This window comes from Puma concolor, chromosome A1 (assembly GCF_028749965.1).
Source record: "Puma concolor isolate L17-30 chromosome A1, mPumCon1.1.hap2, whole genome shotgun sequence".
In the NCBI taxonomy this organism is placed as follows: domain Eukaryota; kingdom Metazoa; phylum Chordata; class Mammalia; order Carnivora; family Felidae; genus Puma; species Puma concolor.
The window spans coordinates 222470214-222493869 of NC_141667.1; the positions used below are offsets into that span (position 1 = coordinate 222470214).

Below are 23656 nucleotides of genomic sequence, written 5' to 3' on the forward strand. Positions count from 1 at the left end.
TTAAGTGACGTATTGATAGGTCACATGTTAAGATAGTGGTCGCAGAGCTAGGGTTTCCCTGATTCTGGACAGGTTTTTTTTTTTTTTTTTTTATGATACCAGGCTAATTTTTTTTTTTCATACAACTAAGACCAACCACAAGGAATTGCTCTAGGATGGTCATTAATGAATTGGAAGATTGTGTTATTCCGTGCATCTGGCCACTGCTAAAAAGATGAGGAAAAAAAAAAAAGAATTTGAGCCTTTAATGTAATGAGATATTTTGGATGAGTTGTTTATTACTGTGGGTTGTAATGAGCCTACGGGGACCAAACCCAAAAGGTGAGGTCATGTTCTACAGTGATGACAGGTAGCCTATGAATAAAATATTTCAGCTGTACCCAAGTGGAGTATACAGTTGGGCCACTCCTGCTGGGGAGATCCTGGTGCCTTCCAAGTTTTGTACTTACAGAGTAACTTTTTTCCTGCTTAGCTTGAAGGAAGAGTCCTGGGGTGCTGACATTCCAGTTCCTTAGTATGTATTCGTACAGTATAATTCACTGAAGGTGGTTTTGTCAAAGAATCTACTTACTGTTGTTGTGGGAGTTACTATGTTGTCAGTATTTGTGTGGATCACAGACCTTCTTAGCATGTCTCAAGGACCAGCTTCTCTCCTCCAGTTATGTCACTGTACTTGTAATCCTATCATCTTTTGTCCAGTGCCTGTGTTATCGCAAAACTTTGTCAAGTGGTAGTGACTGCAGATGACAAGAGCATTCTTGGCCCCAAGATCATTTTGTGGTCTCTCCATTGCGATAATAAATTTCTGAAGGTCTCCTTGGTTCCACCTTGAGACTGATCCTGTAGCGTGGATATCTGTAAGAACACCCAGATTTCCCTGTATTTTAAATCGGGTGCTGAGGAGCCCCAGTAAGAGTACATGGTAGATTGAAATCATTTTACACTATCTCCAGGAGTTATCTGCCACAAAGGATGGCCTTACGAGGACATTGTATTACTATTTCAGAGGGTGCTCATCTTCTTATATCGGCCACATCAAGGGGTATATCTGTGTTTCAGAAAGGCAATGGCTAGGAATTGATGAGCGTAATGCATTCCAAGTAACTTTCTGTTAGTCTTCTGTCTCAATAACCTCTCCCTCCTCCCTGGATCCTTCTCACTGGTTTTTAAACACACTTAAGGTTTGCTTTTGTTTGTCTGTCCATTTGTTTTTAATGAAAAACATAGACATAGACATCACAGCTCTCTTCCCTGTTCACCAAATGTTCTGTCTCTCTTCTCTCCTTATAATCACACTTCTCACAAGAGTTGTCTGTTGTGCCTTCCTGCATTTCCTCATTTCCCCTCTCCACTCAGACCCCTGCAGTCTGGCTGTCAGATTCATCACATTACCCAAACAGCTCTGGCAATGGTTAGAAAAGATCTTGTGGATCTATCCAACGGACAATTAAAAAAAAAATGTTTTTTTCAAATTTATTTGTTGACGTGAGAGAGAGAGAATCCCAAGCAAGCTCCGCGCTGACAGCACAGAGCCCGACCTGGGGCTCGAACTCATGGACTGTGAGATCATGACCTGAGCCGAAACCAAGAGATGGATGCTTAACCAACTGAGCCACCCAGGTGCCCCTGTCCAGCTGACATTTTTAAGTCGTCATCATGTCTGACCTGCCTGCAGCAGTTCGCCCTGCCATTTCTTCCTGAAGTAGTCTCCGTGTACATCCACAGCAGCACTTTCCTGGTTTTCCTCCTACTTTCTGTTTTGTCTCTGTTCTCATCCTAGGATGTCCTCTGGCCAGCTGTGGTTCAGTGTTGCTTCTAGGCTCTCATTTCTTCCCTCTCTGGGATGCCTTGCCTATGTCATGGCATCGTTTGCTACCCATGTGACAATAACTCTCAACTTTTTTATCTCTGTTCAGACCTTTTGTCTGACATTCCCACTCCTTCATATTTCCTATTGAATATCTCAAAGGAACCTCCAATTCACCGGGTCCAAAATCGGACTCCTGTGCCTCCGTACATATCTGGTCTTTCTCAGCATTCCCTGTGTCTGTGAGTGTAATCGCTGTCCACTCGGTTGTGTGAGCCAGGTCTCTTTGGAGTCATCCTCCCTCCTCTTTGCTTGACTCTCACTCGACTCTGCCCAGTCCATCACTTACTGGTTTTTACCTCCTAAATACCTCTCAGCTTCCACTACATCATCACCATCATTGTTATCAACCCTCCCCCACCCCGTCACCCTGCTTATCTCGCCTCTTTGGACCCCCCAGTTGACCTCCTCACTGATCATCCCATGTCCGTTCTACCTCCTCCAGTCTGTTTTCCATATTGGACCTAGAAAAATCTTTTCAAAATACACGTTTGATCTTGTCATATCCCCTGCCAAATACTTTAGTGGCTTTCCCTTGCTCGTAGTACACAGGCCCAGAGTCCTCACTTGGCCCGTGTGACCCGGCAGGGTCCCATTCTCCACATCCTCCTTTTGCTCCATGCTGTCCCTTCTGGAGTTTCAGCCTTGGCCACTTTTGGTTGCTTATGCTCACCAGCTTCCTTCCTTTCATGGAGCCTCTGCCTTGAATGAGCTTCCTTTCTCCTTGTCCACTTAATGCTCATCTGTCAGGTCTCAGTTTCAGTTTCATTGCCTTGGGGAGGTCTTCCTTGATCTTCCAATAGTTCCTATTACTGGATTATAGGTATTCATAGCACTGAGTGCCCCTCCTCTGTAGCAACTGTCATAGTTGCCATTTTATACTTGTTTGTGTGATTACTTGATTAATATGAATAGTCAGCATAAGCTCCACAAGGCAATGACTGTATCTGCTTGACTCTTTGTTACATCCTTGACACTCAGCGCAGTGCCCATGAATTGTAAGTGCTCTGTAAATATTTGCAGAGAAATTAATGAGTGAGTTAATTAGTGTCGTCTGTTGCATTGACAGTATATAGAGGTTAAGACCATAGGCACTGGAATCAGACTGCCTGAATTTAATCACAGCTCTAATTCAATCACAGCTCCCCACAAGTTGTGTCATCCTGGACAAGTTGCTGTACTCTCTGTGCTTCAGCTTCCTCATCTGCAAAATGGGGAGAATATAACTGTTTTACAGAGTTGTGAGGATTATCTGACATAGTAGACATAAAGCACTTCGTACAGTGCCCATGCATATCAAGTGCTTCATGATATTGGCTACTTTCCACATTGTTGTCATTAGCAACAACAGCATCTTCCATTGGAAAACAGAAATTTTCCAAGACTTCCAAATTTCCAAGAAGGAAAATTCCTTCTTCACTGGGAAGACTTGGTGAAAGTCCATGTCATGTGGATTTCGCAGGCCAGTTCTAAGGGGAGGAAGCATCTTAATGGTGGCATCCTCCATAGGATGGTTCAACTTATTTCTGGTCCTATCTTTGATCTTTGCTGCCTCACCACAGTAATTCACCAGTGATTTGCAAAAAAACAGGGATTCTCAAGTACTAATTTTTCTGCCAAAAATTTCTCATCTAAGTTGTTGCCATTTTAACCTTCATCACCCAGGAAAAGGTTAAACTCAGAGAGGTGTGCAGATTACTGAAGATGCTCTGAATGATATTTGGAGAAGGTGTGGCAAATTTCTTATCACAAGAGACACCCTCACTCTAGTAGACGAAGAAGTGTGGGAGGAGGGGGTGCTACCAGCCATCAGGGCTCTGTCACTTTCTATTCATTTAGGAGTCTGAGTTTTATAGACCAATGTCCAGGCAGCTGTCTGTGGTCCTGCAGATTTTTACAACACTGGGAATCAGTCTTGTTTCATGAATCTTTTCTTAACCATTTCCATCCAGGCATATGAGAATATTTTCTGTGTGCACGAATATTGTGCTGATTTTCACTTGGAGTTAATCTTTTATATAAACTATAGAGCTGGGCCATGGTTCTCATGTCACTGATATTTAGATGGCAAAGTTCAGAGCCCAGAGGGACCAATGTGGCATTTCCACATAAATCACCTTTGAAGGCATTCCTCCTAAAGTTCCTTGACAACAGCGGTCATGAAACCGACCCCCCAAAGAGCCATCTGACATTTATGCTTTTGCTATAAAGCTTGAGAACTCACTAGAGCCGAAATATGTGAAAAAAGCAGTTATTCTTTTATAGCCCTTACTGTCCCTGGATTGCTATCACCTGGTGCTACTGCACCCACACAGTGATCTGAGACACTCTTGAAAACAGGCTGCCTGCATGCTGGCTCAAAGCTTATGACAGCGGAGAGGGGAGTGGCATTAGGTATGCCCTGGTCCCTGGGGTTCAGTGGGGGTTCAGTGCAGGGCCGTGTTTCTTTGTTTTACTGTAGGATGCTCCAGTGACTCAGGGTAGTGGTAGCCTGAAGGAGTTTTTGTTTGTGCCCCTCCCTGTTTATTTGCTGTTCCTATGGCATTACACCTTGAATGTAGGCTCTGTAATCCACTTGTCTCCAGTTCTGCCTCCTCACGGATGGGGGAATAACTCTTCTCTCAGTTATCAGTGAATGTTGTATTTTTATATATACTAGTTTAGTGTCAGAAGATAATGATCAGTGGGGCACCTGGGTGGCTCAGTCACTTAAGCGGCCGACTTCAGCTCAGGTCATGATCTTGCAGTTCATGGGTTCAAGTCCCGTGTCGGGCTCTGTGCTGAGAGCTCAGAGCCTAGAGCCTGCTTTGCATTCCGTGTCTCCCTCTCTCTCTTTCTCTCCCCTGATAATGCTCTGTCTCTCTGTTTCAAAAATTAAAAAAAACATTAAAAAAATAAAAAATATATAAGAAAATCAGTATGAGACCTTAAGCTCATTGAAACAAATTACACGGTTGCAAAAAGACTGCTAACCATATTGACACATAGAACAGTACTGTTTTTCCATCCTCAGCAGTAACTCAGGTCCAACTGGTTTCCTGGAATGGGGAGAAGTCACAACAGGGGCAGGTTTTCCTGCCAAGAGCTTGTCTACCATGGATAGGAAGGAAAAGAGCTGGACAGGTGCCTTTCAGTGGATTGCGTGGTTTCATGGTTGGGTATTTGGTATGGTATTTTAAATTTAGTCAACCTTGAGTTCTGTCTAGATTTTCCCACTGGCTCTTCCTTTCTCTGGTAGAGCCCAAGATGTCAGCACTTCTGGGGCCCTGCCTTGTACTCTTTCTCTTTCTTTGTGTTCTACTCCTACAGCCTGGTAATCCCTACATCTTTGGTTCTCAAGACCAAGGCCCATTCTGTCCTCCTGAGCCTGACCTCTGACTCTTGATGCCCTTGGCATCCCTACCTGGGAGTCTCTAGGACACCTCTGGTTTAGCGTATTCTAAATAGAAAGCATTGCCTTTTCCCCAGCATATGCTCTTTCTCCTTTTCCCTTTAGTAAATTGGCATTACTGAGTAGCCCCAACCAGATATAGGAATTATAGTAGAGCCACATTTCCCCTCCAAGCTTGCAGCATCACTGCCCTGGCCCGCTGACCTCAGAACAGTCTTCAGGCTCTCCCTCAATGTCTGTTCTCACTGGTACCTTTAAAATTTCTGTCTCATGCACATTGGCTTGGGCTGCTGGATTAAAGCCCCACATTACTCCTACTATCTCTTGTCTCTAGTTTCCCCCTAGCTCCTCTGCCACCAGATATTCAGAATTCTGGTGTAATTATGTCACTCCTCTTTATAGACTCTCAGCAACTTCCAGAAGTATAAAATTCACATTCCTCAATTCTACCCATTTCATCAGCCTCATCTATCACAACTCTTCTACCCAGATATCTAACTCGTTTGGTTCACACATCAATGCCCATGGACACAGAATGTTCCAGACCTTCTGTTTCCTTCTCAAGTAGCTCCTCTCTTGCCTTTTTTTTTTTTTTTTTAAAGTTTATTTATTTTGAGAGAGACACAGATAGCACAAGTCAGGGAGGGGCGGAGGGAGAGGGAGACAGAGAATCCCAAGCAGGCTTCACACTGTCAGCACAGAGCCTGATGTGGGGCTTGAACTCATGAAACTGTGAGATCATGACCTGAGCCGAAACCAAGAGTCAGATGCATAACTGACTAATCCACTCAGATGCCCCTTTCCTGCCTTTAAGAATTGGCTTAAAGCCCCAAACCCATTCTTATGAGAAGCCTGCTATCCTCCAGGGCAGGGTTAAAAGGTTCTTAAGGGTTCTCATAGCACTTAGTTCAAATTTTTACTTTAGTATTTAGTGATACGTACTAGTTTACATGTATGTGTCATGTATATGATTGTGTATCAAATGAAATAACACATAGAGTTCCTGAAAGTGTCTGGTAAATAAGAGACATTTCTTAAATGCTAATTTCCTTGTTTTCTTAACCTCCATTGCCTGAGCAACTTGAAGGCAGCAAACATATTATATGCATATTATATGCATTTAATGTTTATTTTTGAGAGAGAGAGACAGAGCATGAGCGGGGTAGGGGCGGAGAGAGATGGAGACAGAATCCACAACAGGCTCCAGGCTCTGAGCTGTCAGCACAGAGCCTGATGGAGGGCTCAAACTCACAAGCCATCAGAATATGACCTGAGCTGCAGTAGGACCCTTAACTGACTGAGCCACCTAGGCACCCCAAAACCAATCAGTTTCATCTGTGTTTCACCAGAAGTTAGTGGTCCTTTCCCTTTCATTCTTACGGTCTAGTAGGCCTTCTAGAAGCCCTTGTTTCCTGTCAGCTCTTTGCTGTGGAGGGAGCGAGTGTACTCTCCTCACTGCCTCAGGTAGGGCTTATTCATAGATCCTGGTAGAGACCACTGTCAGTCAGCACACTTTGCCTTCATGCATCAGGGGCAAATATCGGGCGGGTGTCCTGGTGGTTGAGGTGTGAACTTTGCTTCCAGAGAAATCTGCATCTGAATCCTAGCTCTAAAGTTTTTTAGCTGGATAATATTGGGCAAGTTGGTTAACTTTACACAGGCCTTAATTTACTCAGTGTAGATTGGGAATATTGATATGTGGCTCTTGGGATTTTTATGAGGATTAAAAGAGATCATTTATATAAAAGACTTAATAAATGGTAATTATTACTTTTACAGTAAAAATTCTATTCCTTTCCAGAAGAGATGAACTTTAGCTTACTTTTTGATAAGGCTAATAATTTTATTTGAAATTAAAAAGTATGATTTGTTACATAATTATTTGCCATCTAAGTTTAAAGATAAGTTTTTAAAATCACAATTTTTAAATTTTTTTTTTTCCAACGTTTTTATTTATTTTTTTTGGGACAGAGAGAGACAGAGCATGAACGGGGGAGGGGCAGAGAGAGAGGGAGACACAGAATCAGAAACAGGCTCCAGGCTCTGAGCCATCAGCCCAGAGCCTGACGCGGGGCTCGAACTCACGGACCGCGAGATCGTGACCTGGCTGAAGCCGGACGCTTAACCGACTGCGCCACCCAGGCGCCCCTAAAATCACAATTTTTAAACCAGTTTGTTTCTTGTGAGCACCTTTTTGGGGGCTAGTGAAACTGGGTTTTTTTTTTTTTATTTGTAATATTTGCTTTCTGTTTTTGCTTATTACTTTGCTATCTTCATTTTTATTGGTTTGAATAATGTTCAGGTTGAAAATTTGTGAATTTAAATCCAGAAAAAGGTCATTTAACATTTTAGCACAGAGACCATGATTAGAACCAGTTAACTGTGTAAAGCAACACATCACAGTATATACAAATATTGATCTTACGTTGTACACCTGAAACTAATATAATGTTATGTCAATTACACCTCAGGTTTTAAAAAGAGCAATACATTTTGTGTTTTCCTATTGACCTAGGAAGTAAAACATTGATTAGTCGTGAGATTTGAGTTAAAAGTGTATTTGGCATTGATTACAGAAAGTAATAGCTTGGCAATTAGGCTCTCTTTCTTTTTTGACAAATTATTTGGATGTCCAATGATGGTACATATTTTTATTCAAACCTACTGCAGGTAGGCATATTTGCTGCAGCCATTACTAAAAAATATTATACATAGAGCATATTACATATTATGATTTCCACACATTTCAAAAGTATTAATCATGAGCTTAAAATAACATTTTACTTAAAATAACTTAAAATTTCCTTAAAATAACATTTTCTTTTTTTCATTCAATTCTTTAAAAAAAAAAAGCCTATTGAGGGGCACCTGGGTGTCTCAGTCGATTAAGCATCTGACTTCGGCTCAGGTCCCGATCTTGTGGATCATGAGTTCATGCCCCGCATTGGGCTCTGTGCTGACAGCTCAGAGCCTGGAGCCTGCTTCAGATTCTGTGTCTCCCTCTCTCTCTGCCCCTCCCCTGCTCACGTGCCCTCTCTCTCCTTCAAAAAATAAACATTAAAAAAAAAATTACATTTAAAAAATATCTGTTGAGTCGCTTCTATGTGCCAGCGAGGGTTCTGAGTGTTTGAGATATATTAATGACCACCACCACCCCCACCCTCAGTCCCTCTCCTTGTGTATGTTGCATTTAGTGAACCAAAAATATAATAATTTATGTATGTTAGAAGGTGATAGATGCTATGGGAAAAACAGAGCAGAGTACTGGGGATTGGGAATGTGAGGGTGAGGTAGAGGAGAGAGGTTGCAGTTTTCAAAGGGCTGGACATGTTAAGCTACCTTGAGAAGGTGTAACTTGAGCAGAGACCTTGAAGGTTGGAGTGGTGAATCATACTGAAATCTGGGAAAAGAATGTTTAAGACGGAAGCACTGACAGTGGGAAGGCCTTGAGTAAGGGGTGTTTATAATATTAGTACAATTAAATCTTGACTTGATGTTTAAAAAACAAACAAACAGGGGCGCCTGGGTGGCGCAGTCGGTTAAGCGTCCGACTTCAACCAGGTCACGATCTCGCGGTCCGTGGGTTCGAGCCCCGCGTCGGGCTCTGGGCTGATGGCTCGGAGCCTGGAGCCTGTTTCCGATTCTGTGTCTCCCTCTCTCTCTGCCCCTCCGCCGTTCATGCTCTGTCTCTCTCTGTCCCAAAAATAAATAAAAAAACGTTGAAAAAAAAAAAAATTTTTTTAAAAAACAAACAAACAAACAAACAAACAAATGAGGGGTGCTGGGTGGCTCACATCTGACTCTTGATTTCAGCTCATGATCCCAGGGTTGTGGGATCGAGCCCTGCGTCAGGCTCCATCCATGCTGAGAGTGGGACTTGCTTGAGATTCTCTCTCTTTCTTCCTCTGCCTCTCTCCCCTGCCCATGCTCTTTCTCTTTAAAATTAAATAATAAGTAAATAGGCAAGGACTTAAAAAAAAAAAACAAGGAATGTGTGTTTATAAATATTGATTTGCTTTTACACGTTTTTGACAGAAATGCTCGTCTATGGGAGACAAGGTATTAAGAAAACAGAAACTCCATTCCTTTCCACTTAAAATCTCTAAGATAAAATAATGTGATCATAGCTTTAATTCAATGCAGACTGTGAACAATAATAGCATGAAAGATCTGCACAGTCTCTTGAATTTCAGCAAATGAAAGGCCCATTCTGCCTTGTGAACACACACCATTCAACCTTGCCTGGAAGGATAGGTTTAAAAAGTGATGGAGATTGGAGAAAGGGAACCGTTTCCTGGGAAAAGAGAAACCAGCACAGAAGGGGAGGGAACAAGGTGTGGTGTGGCCCCGTCGAGGACAAAGGTGGTTTACTTGGAGTTGGATTGGAAAGGGCACAGGTTCAAGAGGGACGGTAAGGATCTGATGAGTAAATGTGTAGGAGAAATGGAGTGGAGGGAAGGGGTGGTTGGCAGAGATCAGTCCTAGGCCACGCTCGTTTTCAGCCAGTGTTAAGTTAGCCGGTGCTGGGGACGGCTGGTGTCTACAGGATGGGTGTCCCTGGCATACCAGTTAGTCCTGCCTCCAGGTGTCACACTCAGGTAATGGAGTAATGACAGGGTCATTAGTGGTACTTGGTGCTCAACTTTCTTTCATGTTTGTTGTAATGTACTGTTATGTGGATTCTCTGAAGAACCAGGTGATTTCGGAATTTGCAGTAGAATGTTTTCCTTTGCTCAGAGCAATTCAGTGAGACATTTGCCTGGGTTTCAGTATCCTTTTGAAGAGGCTCGTTGAGGTTTGTGTGAATCAAGAGATCAGTAGATGAAAAAAAAAAAAGAAAAAACAAGAGAGAGACCCATGTTTTAACCTTGGGCTCTGCAGTCAAGTAAGCCTATGACCTTGGACAAGTCCCTTAGGATCTCAGGACTTCAGTTAATTTAAAGAATGAGTCACTGTGCTAGGCAATCTCTAGGACCCCTTAGAAACTCTAGAATTCCAGGAAATCTGGAACAAAACAACCAAAGATCCAAACGTCTAGCTGCTTTCCTAAGTAGGAACAGTAGTTGCCGGCCTTGACTAGCAGGCTAAATTTCATGACGTCACCTATAAACGGTTTTCGATTCAGCAGGTGGCAGCTTTTTTGTTCAGAATATTTGGTCAAAATTTCGGAGGCTCTTTTTGTTTAAAAAATAAGTTTGAGCAACTAGGCGTTGTGTAAACTGATCTCTCAAGTAATTTGCCATTTAATGTTACAGCAGAACTTTCGTTGTGTAGAGCTGTTAACTGAAAATCTGTGATCTCTGTTCCCCTCCGTGAAGGGTATTGGGGGCTGAGAATACTTTGGCAGCTTTCTTCGTGTAACACATTAGTGTTCTGGCTTCAGGTTTTGGCCTTGAGAGGATATTCCCCATTCGTTGAATAACTTCCAAGAGCGCTTGTCCTTAAGGTTCTGAAATTTGCCAGAGGCAGTCTTGAAAGTCGTTACATTCAAACCTGTTTATCTTTTTTCTTTTACCTTCTCCTTGCCATTCTTTTGGGAGAGATATTATTGAAACCGACAGTATCTGGTTACTTGCATTCGGTGTTGGAAGACTCGGGGTAGGAAAGCACAAAAATGAGTTACCATCCATGTGAAGAAAGATGGGTACAGGTAAACCAGTAAGCACCCAGGCAAACCTGGAGAGGAAGCAGCCAGCCCTGTGGTTAATGTGTGGAAAAACCTTGAAATGGCCTTTGTGTGTTTTGTGTGTAAACCTGAATTTGAACGAGAGTTGATAGGAAGAATTTGTAGGCCTCGATTTGGTTTTGTTGTAGGTGATATTTTGAATCTAGAGAGGCTAAAAGCTACTATTATGTGAACCTGAGTTATCTTTTCTCTTGCTTCCATATTGTGACACATGTCAGTCTTCTTAGAAATATGACTCGGGGTTTCTAACAGAGTTTGGAGCTGAAGCTGGGAGTTTGCAGCAGAAGTATTCCTTTCCCACAACTTCTTAAAATACATGTGGTCAGAAGAGATTAGGGTCATTAGGCAATTTGAGAGGAGGATGAAAAGGCACCTACTCTTCTAGTTCCTGGGTAGAGAGGATGTTTCATTCTCCACAATTCTTCCATGTAGCCAGAGAAGCCTCTTTTCATAATTTATCAACAAACAGGAATAATTCTTTGAATTCTGCAGGCAGATTGGCAGAATCTGAAATGAGGTTAGTCAAAACCAAAAGTCAGGTCAGACACTGAAGCAGTCATTCTCATACTGTGGTCCATGAGGTCAAAGCTATTTTCATAATAATAGTAAGATGCTATTTGCTGGTTTCACTCTCATTTTCTAGTATGTGTACAGACTGAATGCAGACGCAGGTATGAAGATTCAGCTGTCCTCTGTTAATGAGATTTGCAAAAATGGAAAGACGTGTCACTCTTCCCACTGAATTTTTTGTTTTGTAAAATATAGATATTTTAGTAAAGAATGTGATTTGTATGAATCTGTCCTATATCTGTTATTGTTATTTTAACGAATTAATATTTTAAAATTTTCTCAGTTGTAATTTCTATTTTGATAAATATCAGTAGATACAACCCATGGAGTCCTTAATAACTTTTAAGAGTCAAGGGAACCAGAGAGTTTGAGAACTGCTAATTTAAACAAAAGGATGACAAGGAAGTACATATTTCAAGTCACTGATTGCTAAAGTGTGGAGACAGTCATAAGTAAGAACATAAGAATCTTTGGGGGTCACAGCATCATCCTTATGGGATTTCAGGTTTTGTGATCTTGTGTGCGAAGGAAAAATAAAGCAAGTCCGGAGAGAGCATGAGACAAACTGGTAGAGAGAAGCCAAATGAGACCGCCATGGGTAAGGTGGAGACTCCTTCGTCCTCACCCCATGGACTAATGACCTCCTTCCTTTCATAGACGGGAAAGAACAGCCAGAAACCGTGGGAAGAGCCGGCATCTTGACCTTTTGCCTTCTATAAACAATTAGGAAATGAGGTTTTTCCTCCCTCCCTCACCCCATTTAAATATTTGAGCCGAAGTCACTACTTTCCTGGAATTTCTTTTCAAAATTCTAAATTTCTCAATAATTTCAAAACCCTGCAATTTTATAGTATAAAAATGGCCTTCAAAATAGGATCAGCTTCTGTAAAATTAAGTTGATTTTGTCTATCGTTGTGGGTTTTCTTTGTTATATGTCCCACCTGATTGCAGAAAGTTTTGATGGAGGCTTGCAAGAATATACATAGTAAACTAAAAGTGAAAGTGAAAATAAAAACTGGAATCAAGAGCAGAGAATATATATTTGTGTGTGTGTGTGTGTGTGTGTGCGCGCGTGCACGCGCGCGCACCGAAATGTGGAGATAGCCATAAGTGAGAGACATTAGAATCTTAGAGTGTGTGTGTTTTACATGTCATGGTCATGTGAAGATGGGCCAGATAAATATGTCATACATGGTGTCTGCCTATGCTCAACCTCTTCTGTGGTGAAGGAACGGTCCCGTGTGGGCCCTCGTGAAAAGATGGAGGTGGCCATGTTTTACAGCCCGTAACCCCATTTTCTTTTAGTATTAAGTGATGGGACTGAGAGTGGACACTTGGCCCAAAGACCGGGTAGGGGCTTGTGTGGACAGACTGGGGTCCAAGTGAGAAAAGATATGTAGTCCGCTCAGATTCCTGTCTTGAATTTGAACCTGAAAGTACTAAGACAGCAAGCCAGTGAGTGGGAAGTGAGGCTGAAAGGTCATGTTAATAGACAGGGGCTTGGAGAGGCCCTGATGGCTCCACGCAAGCTCCAATCATGAGGGAACAGGAGCTGAGTTGTCAGGAGAGACTGTGTGGTTGAGAAGGATAATCGATTGCACTTGGAGAAACAAGACACAGAGATACCAGGGGAGAAGCCCTGTGCCTGCAAGAGAGACACAGAGGGTGGCAAGTGCAGCTTTAGTGGCCCGTAGGTTTCCCTTTATGGCCTTTGACTCTGTGCCATAAATCCTCTCTTCTTTGCTGACTTGAGTTTCTGCCAACCAAAAGAGGCTGAATGGAACCTAGAGTAACACATGCATGAAGACGATAAGGGCGAGCACAGTTTGTGTAAGACTTGACTTTGATTCTGTACTACCTGACAGCCCCGGTAAAGAGGAGACATTGTTAATTCTGAAACTGTACGATAAAAAAGAAGGCAACTTGAAAGGTAGTAGTGGTTTTCTAACACTGAACTTAAAATCAGTCACCCTTTCTTGTATGAAGGTCCTTAAAAAGTTAAAAATAGACTCACCAAGTGATCCAGCAATCTCCCTTATGAGTATATACCCCCAAAGAATTCAAAACAGGATCTGCAGGAGACATTTGCACACTTACGTTCATTGCAGCATTATTTACAATAACCAAGTGGTGAAAGCCACCCAGATGCCCATTGAAAGGTAGATGAAGAAAATGTGATACAGACACACAAGGAAATATTATGTAGCCCTAAAAAGGGAGATTCTGTCACATGCTGTATTGGTGAACCTTGAGGACATTATGCTAAGTGAAATAATCCAGTCACAAAAGAACTAATACTTGTTATTCCGGTCATATGAAATATCTAAGCTATCGCAGAAACAGAAACAAAATCAAAGAAACAAAAACCAGAAGGGTAGTTACCAAGGAAGCCAGGGGTGTGTGGGAGGTGGTGGGGGGAAGTTAGTGTTTAACGGGTATAAAGTTTTGGTTCTGTAAGATGAAGAAGATTCTAGAGATCTATTCCACAACAATGTGAATATACTTAACACTACTGAACCGTATGCTTTAAAATGATTAAGATGATAAATTTAATGTTATACACTTTTTACCACAACTTAAAAAAATCAGTCACCTTCATGTAAATTGATAATTGAGACTCTAAGTAATATATTTGACAATATCCTGAACATTTCTAAAGCGGATGCAGAAATAGATTTTATATGGAAATATAAAATGAGAAGTTTACCAATATTGGGTCTTCCAGGAAGATTTCAGCTTTAAGTCACTTTCTCTTTTTTTCCCATGTTTAGTATTTAATCTTCAGAAGTTACTAAAATTTGTGAGCAGCTTGCTTTTTGGGTTTTATAAACTTCATTGCCAGCAGTATGGCAGACTAGATATCTTTTTTACCTTCTGTTTCTTTTTTTTATTAATTTTTTTAAATGTTTATTTATTTTAGGGAGAGGGAGAGTGCACATGTGCCTGGGGAGGAGTGGGGGGAGGGGCAGAGAGGAGGACAGAGAATCTGAAGCGGGCTCTGTGATGAGAGCAGAGAACCTGATGTAGGGCTTGAACTCACAAACCGTGAGATCGTGACCTGAGCTGAAGTCAGATGCTTAACCAACTGGGCCACTTGGGTGCCCCTCTTTTCTTTTAGTTCTAGTGTAGTTAACATATTGTGTTGCGTTAGTTTCAGGTGTACAAATAGTGATTCAGCAATTCCTTATATTCGTGTTCATCAAGATAAGTGTACTTTTAATCCCTTTCACCTATTTCACCCATCCCCCCACCCACCTCCTCTCTGATTACCATCTGTTTGTTCTCTATAGTTAGACGTCTGTATTTTGGCTTCTTTTTTTTTCCCCTTTGTTTTGTTTCTTGTTATATACCCTCTAGATCCATCCGTATTGTTTCAAATGGTCAGATTTCATTTTTTTTCGTGGTTGAATAGTATTCCAGTGTGTGTGTGTGTGTGTGTGTGTGTGTGTGTGTGTGTATGTATATATACCATCTCTGTATCCATTTATCTATTGGTGGAGGATTGCTTCCATAATTTGTCTATTGTAAACAATGCCGCAATAAACACAGAGGTGCATATATCCTTTCAAATTAGTGTTTTTGTATTCTTTGGGTAAATATCCAGTAGTGCAATTACTGGATCATAGGGTAGTTCTAATTTTAAGTTTTTGAGGAACCTTCATACTGTCTTCTATGGCGGCTGCCCCAGATTGTATTCCCAAATCAATCTCTTTTGTGGAGGCAAACGCAGAAAGAAGACACCTGTGCTCCCAACCAGGAATGTTGTATCTCTGTGTTCATGAAGCTCTTTACCTCCTCTCTTCAGTAATGGTTTTGCATAGACACACACATGAGTACCTCAAAGCTGTCTACTTTGTGATACTTTTACTGGATAGTTAAGGAGATGACACGATTTCTTCTTTTATTCTTACCACATTTGGGCTGAGTTAAGAGTTCCTGTTTATTTTTTGTATGACCTCGCTGGTTGGTTTGAGATGTATTTTTTTCTGAGAGGAAAACCTATACAGAGACTGTGATTCAGTTTTCTTTATAAAAATTAGATTTATCAAGCATTAAATCAGTTTATATGCTCTGATACACAACAGGCAAAACAAGGAATCAGTAGCTAATAATCTAATTTTAGAATATATTTCTGTTCCCTAAAGTAATGCTGTGTATTAAGAAATGAATCATTGGCAAACTTTCAATTAGCAAGAAACTAAAATATTTTATATATTTATATATATATATTATTTATATATATATATCAACTATGTATAAGGTACCATGGTTCTATTAGTAGAATTTTTTAGAATCTATTTCATTGCACCTTAACACTTAATAGGTGAGCAGGTGGGCCACGCTTTGAAGCTGTGTAGCACTCCTTTACTGTAAACTCGTACTGAAGGGTTAGGGTGACTGTGGGAATAGCAGAGGAGCCAAGCTCATTGCCTTCTAGCCTGATTATTATTGATTGCTAAAAAGTTCTTATATTTTGCAGTGGTTGAACATTACTTTGGGGGGGGGAAGAGAGAAGGAAGGAAGGAAGGAAGGAAAGGAGTGAAGGGGGGAAGAAGGGAGGCAGGGAGGTAGGTAGGAAACTGGTTAGGAAATGTACTTGGCCCAGGGTGGGGGCCACTGGCTTGAAATGTATGTGAAGTTTGGGTATCATTGCAGGGGATGTAGATGCTTTAGTTTCTTCCAGCACGTGAGCCTTACTGTGCCCCTGTCATGCCTGGTACCTTGGGTGGAACCGAAAGCTGCTTCACAGCACCATGGATTATAGTCTGCTGTTCCGTCACTGCCTGCATTTCACAGGAGAATCCAGGGCATCCCTGGGAACTTGTGATATGTAGGAGTCTAAGGATGACTAGAAAACCCACATGTTTCCTTTTAGTGAAAATACAAAGTACTGTCTGTTGACCTCTAATTTAGACTGACAAAGAGCTGAGTAATGACCTGACTCAGGTGAGATGACCTCTGTAACCAAACAAGAGCCATGGTATCTACTTGACAGATACATTTTTGTAAGCCAATAGAAAGTAATCACCATTCTTGTGAAACATGTCACAAGAGGGTTGAGAATGGCATGTGTATACACAAGCATGAGCCTTCGTGTACATTCTTTAATGACAGGGCATGCTGGCAACTTTTCTTTGCAGTATGATGTTGCCCAAATAAAGTAATACTACCTTCTGATTGATTCATTTTGGAAGACCTGGTTTTCATAGGGATTCGAGGAGATAAGGAGGAGTAGAAAAAAGTTCACAAATGCACAAAGAAGTTTAATAGCATTTTCCGTTGTTATTCTTTGCTCCATCCTCAGCCCAAAGCACTGGCCGTTAGCAACATCCCATAACGTTGGAACTTAACCAGTCTTGCCATTTTTTTCCTCTTTCCTTAATTTGACCTGAAACACGCCTTTTTTCCTTTCCTTCTAAAACTTAGGAGTAGAATGGTGCGTCACTCTGCCTTTGGAGTTACGACTGTGCAAAACGTCCCATTTAACCAAGTACTCTATCCTATATTGATCGCCTCACTATAACTACCACAAATCAAGAATTTTAGTGGATCCACAGTGTGTCTTCAAGAACTGTGATATCACTATTTTTCAGTTTTAGTCCAAAACCACCACCTATGAATCTGTCTTTTTTCACTCAGAGTCTACCAAATAATGGGAAACAATCCCATTCACAGAAGTTAACAACAGAACTCTTAAAAGTGATCTCAAAAAGAAATAGGAAATTTAGTGAAAGAAAATTATAAAAATTTGCTAATGTACATTAAAAAAGGCTTTTAAAGGTCAGTTCTTCTCTTCCTGAGTTTAGAAGATTTATTGCAATTCCAATCAGAATTCTTAATGTGATCTTTCTTGTTATATAAAAAGATTATTCTAATGATCATTGAGCTACATTTCTTTTCAAGAAGAGAAATTAGGAGACACGTAGCCTCTATGTTAACACAGATTTTGTGTCTGCAGTAATTAAATCATTTTCATTTTGACCCAAGAAGACAATAGGAGGTCAACAGAACAGCATTAGATAACTCCCAAATGGACCCAATTATATGTAAGAACATTGAATATGGGAAAGAAGACATCACAAGTTAGTCATGGATGGGAGAAGTTATTAAATAAATGGCTTGCTTTTAAGAAAAAGATCGATTTTAATCCTTTTCTCATGTCTTACAAGCAGCTTTGATGTGCAAAGTAAAGCCTTAAAAAAAGAAAAGCAAAAAACTAGAAGTAAATAGAGTAGACATTTATAAACAGTCTCTATCAGGAAGAATGTTTAAGCGTAAAACAATACAAGTCACAAAGGCAATATAACACTTGCATAAAATTCAAAATTTCTTGGTGTAAAAAAAAGATAGATGCAATTTCAATGAAAATAATAAATTGTTGCTTAAAATATGACCAGAAGGATAATATCTTCAATAAATGAGAAGCATATACAAATAGATAAGAAAAGCACTAAAATTCTATAAATAGCAGAAAAGTCATAAAAGGAAATACTAAGGGCTAATAGACATTTTAATGTGTGAAATTTTTTAAAATTTATTTTTACCTACATAACATTGACTTTATTATATACATGTCAGCCAGCATTGAATAAAATAGGCTGTCTTGTGCATTGATAGAGGGGACATAAACAGGCATTAACTATTTAGAAAAAGTATTGATCAGGGGCGCCTGGGTGGCGCAGTCGGTTAAGCGTCCGACTTCAACCAGGTCACGATCTCGCGGTCCGTGAGTTCGAGCCCCGCGTCAGGCTCTGGGCTGATGGCTCAGAGCCTGGAGCCTGTTTCCGATTCTGTGTCTCCCTCTCTCTCTGCCCCTCGCCCGTTCATGCTCTGTCTCTCTCTGTCCCAAAAATAAATAAACGTTGAAAAAAAAAAAAAAATTAAAAAAAAAATTACTTCTAAAAAAAAAGAAAAAGTATTGATCATGTGTAATAGAGCTTGAGAAGTATCTGTACTTTTATATCAGTAACTCTGTTTCTAGAAAACCATCCAAAGAAAATAAGCATAAAAAAAGATTGTTTATAATAATAAATATTATTTTAATAATCATTTTTATAATAAAAACATTGGTGTCTTAGAAATGTAATAGGGATTAATTAGATAACATCTTATATGTAGCCTTCCATTGGAATATTAAGTAGCCATTAAACATGTATTTTCAAAAAATATTTGATGTTCATGTGATAATGTTAAAAAGGAGAGCTATAAAACAGCATCAGTGGTATACTGTTCCAATTTAATGTGTTTTTATGTATATGAGAAAAGATGGAAAAGCAAAATCATCAAAATATTAACAGTAATTAGCACTGTTTGACAGAACTATAGACTTAATTTTCCTTCCTGATAGTATTCCATTTTAAAATTTTATCTGTATCATATTACTTTTATAATCAGAATAATAAACATTTAAAATGAAGCACATTTCTAAAAATAAAAAAGTACATTTCTTTAATACATCTATTTCTGAATGTGAAATTCAAGTAGGCAAAAAAAAATGAAACTATAGAATATTTGCAAACTATCATCATTTCATTGAATAGGTATACAAGTAGATCTAGAACTTTGGATAAGCTGCATTTTTTTCTAGGACACCTGGGTGGCTCAGTTGGTTAGGCCTCTGACTTCGGCTCATGATCTCACTGTTTGTGGATTCAAGCCCTGCATCAGGCTCTGTGCTACCAGCTCAGACCCTGGAGTCTGCTTCAGATTCTGTCTCCTTCTCTCTCTGTCCCTCTGCCCCCCACCCCCCAGAAAAAAAAAAATAGAAAAAAGTTGCATTTTTTCTTATATCTACAGAACATTTACAGAATATCTTGATGAAAAGGAAAATCTTAGTAAATTCTAAAAAGTAAAGATACTATGTTTTCTGACTATAAACCAATAAAGCTAGAAAGTAGCAACAAAAAGATAGCCATAAATATAACTGCTTATTAAGTAAGCATTTTTCTAAGTAATTTATTCATTTAAAGAGGAAGTAAACTATAAACAGTATATTCCTGAAATACATAAAATGCAGAAATTGCTTTAAATGAGAACCACTTTGTATATAAACTTATGGAATACAGTCAAATCTGCATTAGAGAATTTTACCTTAAAATATTATTACTTTAAAATAAAAATTTACACATGTGAACCTAAGCATTTAACTTAAGTTATCCAAAAGTGATAAAATAAACCAAAAGAAGGTTGGAAGAGAGAATTCTAAAAATGAGTCCTGAAATTAAAGATGGAGAAAACAAAAGGACAGTAAATGAAGCCAAAAGCTGGGTTTTATTTTTATTTTTATTTTATTTAAACAATCTTTTAACATTTATTTATTATTGAGAGACAGAGACAGAGCATGAGTATGGGAGGGACAGAGAGGAGGAGACACAGAATTTGAAGCAGGCTCCAGGCTCTGAGCTGTCAGAACAGAGCCCGATGTGGGGCTCAAACCCACCAACTGCGAGATCATGACCTGAGCTGAAGTTGGACGCCCAACTGACTGAGCCACCCAAGCACCCCAAAAGCTGGGTTTTAGAAAGTACTGAGAAAATAGATAAATTTCTTGGCACATCTCATTAAAGAAAACAAGAAATAAAAAGTATATAATTTGAAGCATGAAGAAAGAGATGTAACATTTTGTGTGTGTGTGTATATATATATATATGGCTACTTAGTTCTGCCATAATGCAATGTGCGTTTTTAAAAATCACTGTGCTATATAGAATTGCAATAAAAGCCATAAAAGTCTTAAGGAAAATGAATTTAGGAACACAATACTCAAAAACATTGTTTAAAAAGAAAAAAAACACAACTTAGTGATACATAAAAAATAAAGATGGGACACTCGTAAAAATGTAGCATAGTTTTCGACGTGCTAAATGAGGGAATACATAAACATTACGATAACTGTGGTACTTTATCTTGAAAAAGCCCTGAAGTTTTGTGGAAGTGTGCCTCGGAAGGATTGCAGCTTGTGACTTATTTGAAGCGGTAGGCGGAGGTTATCTGAAGTCAGAAGGCCAAGTTTTAACACCAGATGTAGATAGATGTGGCTCTCAAGGGTTGGTACACTGAAGTAGCGGGTAGATGTTGGAGATCTGTGTGTCTCTGTTTTATGTATTCCTACATAGCTTGGTTCAGTTTTTTGGGCTCATCTAGTGTTTCTGGACAAAATTTTGCAAAAGTGACATGAAATTTGAGCTATGCTCAAATTGTTTCCCTAATTTACCAATCATGTTGAAACAAACTAACGTTTGTAGTAGAACTGCTTTTCTATGAAAGAGGGTTAAAAAAGCATCAGAGGACAATGTTATATTAGTTCCATGGTAATATACTTGAATTCTTCAAGGAAGTGGATGATTTTTTAATAAAATATAAATTAATAAATTTGACCCGAAGAGAAATAAGAAACCTTATGGGACCCATAACTGTAAGAGAAAATAGGAAAGTTATTAAAGAGCTGCTATTTAAAAAAAGAACCAGGCATTCAGTATTTTATAGCAAAATTCTCTCTAGTTCTTCTATTAAGTTGTTCAATATATTCCAGAAGTTTTTTAAATTTTTTTTCTGTTTATTTATTTTTGAGAGAGAGAGAGTGTGTGTGAGCAGGAGAGGGGCAGAGAGGAAAGGAGACAGTCTTCATTCAGACTCTGAGCTGTCAGCACAGAGACTCACACGGGGCTCGAACCCACAAACCGTAAGATCATGACTTGAGCCAAAGTCGGATGCTTAACCTACTGAGCCACCCAGGTACCCCAGAAGTTTTTTGTTTTTGTTTTTTAAGGGAAGACTCCTTAATTCATTTCACAAAGGTAGCATTTATTTATTTTATCTAACTCTCATAGAGTACTTACTGTATGCCTGGCACTGCTTTAAATGCTTTATAAATATTAACCAAATCCTCACCACAGTCTTATGACTCTCCTTATTACTGTTAAAGAGGTCCTGAGCGGCTTGTCCAAGATCACATAACTAGTATGTGTTTTAGCCAGGATTCAAACCAGACAGTTTGCCTCTAGTACCCAAGCTCTTAACCTAACCACTGTGCTTTGCTGTCTTTAAATGAAAACCTAAGGAAAATAGCTGTCTGTTTCCTCAGCAGCTTTCCGAGTTGTATGAAGCACAGCACTTACATCTGTCTTCCCCAGTGGCTCTTAAAAAGGCTAGATAGTATAATATTCCAGAAAAGGAGGGGAAGCTAAGTTATGATCAAAATTTAAAGCAGGGGAGAAGAGAGCTGGCAGATAAATTCCCTCTCCATCCCTTCCTCCAACAGATTCCTCCAGCATATAAGCCTAATGTTTAAACTCTGCCAGAGACTTCCTGTATGCTAGAGGACCAACTGGGCCTCTTCATGAAGCATAGGCCAGCTTGGTGACGGACCACCTAACTTTCTCTGCTTCTCTTTGCTTTTCCTTCACTCACACTGCTGATATTGCACCTGCAAATAAAGCAGTAGCACTTAAGTTTTGCCTCACGTCCTCCTTTTTAAGAAACTAAGCTGTGGTCGGATTTTTTTTTTTTTTTAATTTTTTTTTTCAACGTTTATTTATTTTTGGGACAGAGAGAGACAGAGCATGAACGGGGGAGGGGCAGAGAGAGAGGGAGACACAGAATCGGAAACAGGCTCCAGGCTCTGAGCCATCAGCCCAGAGCCTGACGCGGGGCTCAAACTCACGGACCGCGAGATAGTGATGTGGTCGGATTTAAGGAGGAAATTCACAGAACAAGAAATGAATATGGCAAATAAACATATAAAAAGTACTCTAGCTCATAAGCAGTTAGGACAATGCATATTAAACCATAGTGAGTTATATTTTTTGGACATCAATTTGGCAAAAAAATTGAAAAGATGAGTAATATCCACTGCTGATTACATATGGGGAAATAGGCTATCGTATGAGGGTCAGATGGCAGGGAACTGAAATGCTGCATACTTCCAGAAAGTGAGATCTGGCAGAGTTTATTAAATTATTAAATGTTTATGGGGCGCCTGCATGGCTCAGTCGGTTGAGCGTCCGACTTCAGCTCAGGTCATGATCTCACAGCTTGTGAGTTCGAGCCCCACGTCAGGCTCTGTGCTGACAGCTCGGAGCCTGGATCCTGCTTCAGATTCTGTGCCTCCCTCTCTCTCTGCCCCAGCCCACTTGGATTCTGTCTCTGTCTCTCTCAAAAATAAATAAACATTAAAAAAATTAAAAAAATATATTAAGTGTTTATAATCTTTGAGCCAGCAATCTTTTCAACATGTACATTAATTCATATGTTTATACATGCAAAGGCATTTCTTGCTGTATTATTACAATAGTAATATATAGAAGACAAATAGAATGTCCATTTAACAAGGAGTACATGAATAAAGTATGGCGTATTCATGTTTTGGAGTACTAGACAGCCACCAGAAAGAATAAATTAGAACCAAGTGTTTTGCCCTGGAAAGATAGCTCTGATGTATTATAAACGAAAACAGCAAATTGTAAAGTAATGTCTATTGTGTGACCCTATGTTTGTGGAATAAAACAAACAAAAAGCCCTATATGTATATGTATTTACATGTGTTGACATAAAGGTAAAAGAGAAAGAAAGATGTAAAAGGAGATACCAGACTATTAACTCTGGTTTCCTTAAAGGGATGAGATAGAAGGTGGAGATAGTTACTGACTTTTTACTTACACATAACAGAGTTGTTTGATCTGTTACAGTGAACATTAAAAACAATTAGGTATGGGGAGAAATCAGAAGCTTTCCCACTAAAATCAGGTTTAAGGCAAGGATGACCCCCTCGCCATTCTTTTTCAATGTTGTACTGGAAGTTCTAGCTGATGCAATAAGATAAGAAAAAGAAAATAAAAGATATACTGATTGGGAAGAAAAAAATAAAACTCTTTGTAGATGGCGTGATTGCCTATGTAGAAAAATCTAAGAAATGTTGACAAAAAAATTGACCAAAAAACCTCCTGGAACTAATAAACAATTATATTAAAGCTGCAGGATGCAAAGTTAGTATATGAAGGTCAGTTGTTTATTATATACCGGTAATGAACAATGAGGGTCTTGGAATGGAATTTGAAATTAAAAACAGTACCATTTACATTAGCACCCCCCAAAATGAAATACTTTGGTATACATCTAACAAAATATGTACAAGGTCTATATG

General features: G+C 39.7%; 1 protein-coding gene across 1 annotated transcript in view; it reads left to right on the top strand.

Moving 5' to 3' along the window:
• The window catches only part of WDFY2 (WD repeat and FYVE domain containing 2), a 183507-nt gene that overhangs the window by 94214 nt on the left and 65637 nt on the right, over positions 1 to 23656 (top strand). The gene's annotated exons all lie outside the window — the stretch shown is intronic.